The 4522-nt window shown below is 41.2% G+C and overlaps 1 protein-coding gene across 1 annotated transcript in view; it reads right to left on the bottom strand.

The window, feature by feature from the left end:
* DCC (DCC netrin 1 receptor) overlaps window positions 1-4522 on the bottom strand; it is a 980448-nt gene that overhangs the window by 276708 nt on the left and 699218 nt on the right. The gene's annotated exons all lie outside the window — the stretch shown is intronic.

The following is a 4522-nucleotide window of genomic DNA, read 5'->3' as shown; positions in this document are numbered from 1 at the left end:
TTACCCAATGTGCTATTCCATACATAACCCTATACTGTATTCTCTATGAATCAATAAAAAATTTACAATTTTTAATTATAAACCTGTGTTTTCTATCAAAATTACTTCTTGCGTGAATTTTGGGACACCCTATAGAAACAGTTCTCATGAACTACCTGCTAATAAGGGAAATGACCCCCCCAAAAATCCTAGGACACATAAAGATAGGCAACTGCACCTATCAAAATTATCAAAATCTGACAATTGTTATCCATAGGAATAACTCAATCATTCACAATTGTAAAACTGGCTTTTTAAACTTTTGGGGCATTGCTAACCTGTTTTAGAAGTTTTTGAGTATGTGTGTGTGTGTGTGTGTGTGTGTGTATGTGAATTCATAACTCACCTTTGCTGGGAAGATATTTTCTTATGTGTTCAAGCCCCCAGGTCTAGGAAATGTGAGTTTCTGTCCCCAAATCACAAGAACCCATTTTCCTATATTTAATCTTCAGACTGGCTTTTGTGCTCCATTTGTATCCAGTTCTTATAAAAGGTAGCCTCCTTTCTTGCATCCTCTCTCTCTCTGCGGGCTGGGTGCTGGGAACTGCACCCCCGTTAGCTAGAAAACCACTTGGGGGGCGGGGGCCATCTCATTTCCCAGTGGTTCCAGAAACATTATCAATTTACAATACATACGAGTGATACAGAGGGAGAGGTTTTAAAGAACCGCAGAAAGCTTTCAAAGTGATTTCTGGCTCTGCAGCTTCTCAGCCCACATCTTTATTGATAGAATTTCCCCTGGCTTTCTTGATCAGCACAGCATTAGAAATAAATGGGAGACTAGCAGGGGCATAGCCAATCTTCTATGGCAGAGTGGAGAGGGGAGGGTGGAAGGCTGATGCCTTGATATGCAGCGCCTCTGTCCAAAACATGGGTGATATCAACCCTCTTGACAAAAGCCATTACTTGCGTACACCATGGACAGAGCCAACCAGCACAGTGAAGGGAATTCATCCCCTCCCTCCCTCCCTACTCACTGCCTGTCCCCTCCAAGGCTGCTTAACTCACTCCTATCTACACTGTCCTCTCAACTGTACAGCCCGAAAACCCAATTGTGTCTCCTATTCCCGACTCTCTCCCACTCGCCCCTTCTGGGATCCCCGCTCCTGGACAACTCACCTTAACTGCAAGGCCACACTTACAACCACACCCCCAGAACTGTCACGCTCTCCTCCAGCTCCTCTGCTTCCCCTGCCACTCCCCTCCCACACGGGTGTTCTCTGTGCAGCGTCCAGAATAAGCTTGTAAAGGACATATCTGGTCACATCACTCTATTGTTTATTATCCTCCAGGCCTACTCTTTCCCTCAGAAACGCCAAACGTCTCAGTCTGCCTGCTGGCCTGGCTCCTGTTGACCACTTTTCTTGGTTTGGCTTCCTCCACAAAGAGAGTGTTAGAAAAGGCCTTCAGTGCACATGCTTTGTTTGGAAGGTGATCTCAGGAAACACCCTCGGGGAGTGGGAAGTGAGGCAGCAGGGAGAGAGCTACCTGGCAGTTATTGCTGTGGAAACTGAAGGGAGCCCCACTGGGGACTCGGAGTCAGGGTGCCACAAGCCTCCGAGGGATCCACTCCTGAAGGAAGCAGGCTGGGGCATTGATCTACCATCCTACTCTCCTCCACTCATTGAGGATGATTCCCAGGGAGTTAGCCATCCTGCACCGTAGCCTCGTGCGTTCCTATCACCACAAAAATACCACCTTTGGGCAGAGGCCTGTAGGTGTCCGCAGTAAGCAGCAACCATTGGCTCTATTCATTCAGCAAATGTTCTAGAGCACCTATCCCATGTCAGGCCTTCTGCTAGGCCCGGAAGAACATGGTCCTCGGCAGCTTCCATGGAGGCTCCTGGCTCTTTAGCGAGCTCTGCAGCGGAGTGGAGAGGGGAGGGGGGAAGGTGCATGCTGAGCCATGAGCAATTCCCTAGGGCCTGGGCACAGGCAGCTCCCACCCATGAGAAACCCATCTCATTCACTTGACTCCCACTTTCCTCTTGACTTAGGTGCCTTTCCTTTGACAAGATGGACCCAGAGCATTCACAAAATATGCATCTACCAGGTACTAATTCATATCTATAAAATTAAAAAGAATGTCTAAAAATTAATAAAATAATGAGGAATCTTATTTTAAAATAAGGTTCAACCTGACAAATAAATGTGCATTAAAATAAAATCTAAAAATGTCTGTCTGAATAAAGTCTATTGAAACAATCTGTCTGTACTCAGTCAGTGTGGCTCAGTGGTTGAGCGTCGACCTAGGAACCAGGAGGTCACAGTTTGATTCCAGGTCAGGGCACATGCCCTGGTTGCAGGCTCAATCCCCAGTGTGGGAATCAATGACTCCCTCATCATCAGTGATGTTTCTATTTCCCTATCCCTCTCCATTCCTCTCTGAAATCAATAAAACATATTTAAAAAATAAAACAATCTGAGTAGCAAGACTTTAGTGTTACTACCTGGTTTTGGCCATGGAGTTCCACTCCCTTACACTCTCAGCTGAAGCCTGTGAGAGTCCAGACTTCAGAAGTCAACTTGGCAAAATTCTTTAAGATGAAAAATATTCATACCATTTGACTAAGCACTTTCATGTCCATAACTTTCAAAAATAAATACCCCATTTATCAATGTGCTGATGTGAAATCATTGGACTTTTTCTCAAAATACAATGCCTGTACATTTTATCAGTTTAAAGAAAAGGGGATTCTTACGGACTATTTTTTACAAAAGATTTTTTAAACACAAAAGGTGATCAGTGATGACTTTGAAAAATCTTCGGAAAATTTTCAAGTTAGAAAATAATTTTTAAAAGAACAAGAGAGAAATTTCAAATACTTTTTGTCCCAAAGCCCCTCCCTTATAGATGATATCACATCGAAGTGAGTAGGGCTTCCCATCCATGCAGGGACACCAGGAAGGAGAGCAGTGGAGTCTCTCCACTCGGATGCCCTCCTCTCCAGCTTCCCGAGTGCCTACACTCGGATGGCACAGATAGAGCTCAGAAAAGAATTAATCACGGACTCTTTACTTCAATTTAAATGGTCCTTATATGAAAAGGAAGGGACGCATTTTTAACAAAGGAATGGCTTCTTGCTTTACACAGGGAAATTAATTTTGTTCTGACTAATCCTCCATGCTTTCTCTCAACAGTAACTTGTCTTCACAGAGGTCTCACTCAATAAGGAACCAATCACGACTTCTTTTCTTTGCTCTTGGAGGCCTAATCTCCACTCTGGCCCTAATCTCTCTGGCCCATTACTGTTGCCATGGCTACAACTTCTGTTGTCATGGAGAAGAGGAGGCGAATTTGTCACACTCTAACATAGTCTTTTTTTTTTTTAAAGAACCTCTTTAAAAAAAAATTATCATAGCAAAATCCAGGAATAAGAGGTGATTTCTGAAGATAATATAAATGGGAAGAATAGATAGTTTTGAAACAAAAAAACTAAGAATAACATTTTTATGATGTCATTGCAATAGCCTTGGTAATAATTATATTATTGGGTTAATTTTTCCATGAAGCTACATTTTGTCTAGATACCAGAGACTTTTGTTCTGTCAAATTTTTACTATTGTTATATGAGTATTATTTTATATCTGTGCTATTAACAGTATCTGACCTCCACTTCTATGAGGCATATGAAAGATGATAAAATGTATTCACAAAATCACAAAAATATTTAATTTGCATTAAATATCAAACAACCAATAGGCTTTTTCCACTGTCACTCCCCATGTTGTTAACTGAAGTACTATCAGTGTAGCCACCAGCTCAGCTAGATGCTTTCTTCCGTGTATCTCCTTATTATCTTGAAGATTTAATAAAAATAAAATAACATTAGTGACGTGACAGGAACATTTAATTGTCCTAAGAGCAAACATTTATTTATTTGCCTTTGGCGTTTTTTTCTTGTTGGTGCTCTCTTGCATTAATGGTCTAATGGAGAAGTAGATAAAATTTAAATTTTGGTTAAAGTTTTTATAGTTAAGAAATTAATTTTACAACCTTACCAAAAAGAAGTGTGGCTGTTTATATTTGAAAATAACAAAATAACATTTTTATAAAGCTTCACTTATTTTCAAATTCAGAGAATCAGGGCCTTTGAGCTAGTGTATTAAGAACCGTATAAAATGAAGACAATTTAAAATTTGTGTTTTTAAAAAAAGTGATTTGAAACAATATTTCATTTTAAATGAATATGAATGAGATGTTAATAAACTACAATATTTCATTGAATCTTCCTTTTTACATAAAATAATTTACTGGACTAGTATCTAAAAATGAATAACCAATTTTTATTGAATGTCTATCATGTTCCTATTATTATGCTTATAAGAATTACTAGAGGCCCAGTGCACAAAAATTTGTGCACTCGGGAGGGGGGGTCCCCCAGCCCGGCCTGTGCCCTCTCGCAGTCTGGGACCCCTCGGGAGATAACAACCTGCTGGCTTAGGCCTGCTCCCGGGTGGCAGAGGGCAGGCCCAATCCCTA

Source organism: Myotis brandtii, unplaced genomic scaffold (assembly GCF_000412655.1).
Source record: "Myotis brandtii unplaced genomic scaffold, ASM41265v1 scaffold200, whole genome shotgun sequence".
In the NCBI taxonomy this organism is placed as follows: Eukaryota; Metazoa; Chordata; class Mammalia; order Chiroptera; family Vespertilionidae; genus Myotis; species Myotis brandtii.
The sequence above is the reverse complement of the archived record's forward strand: the minus strand, read 5'-3'. Positions and strand labels throughout refer to the sequence as shown.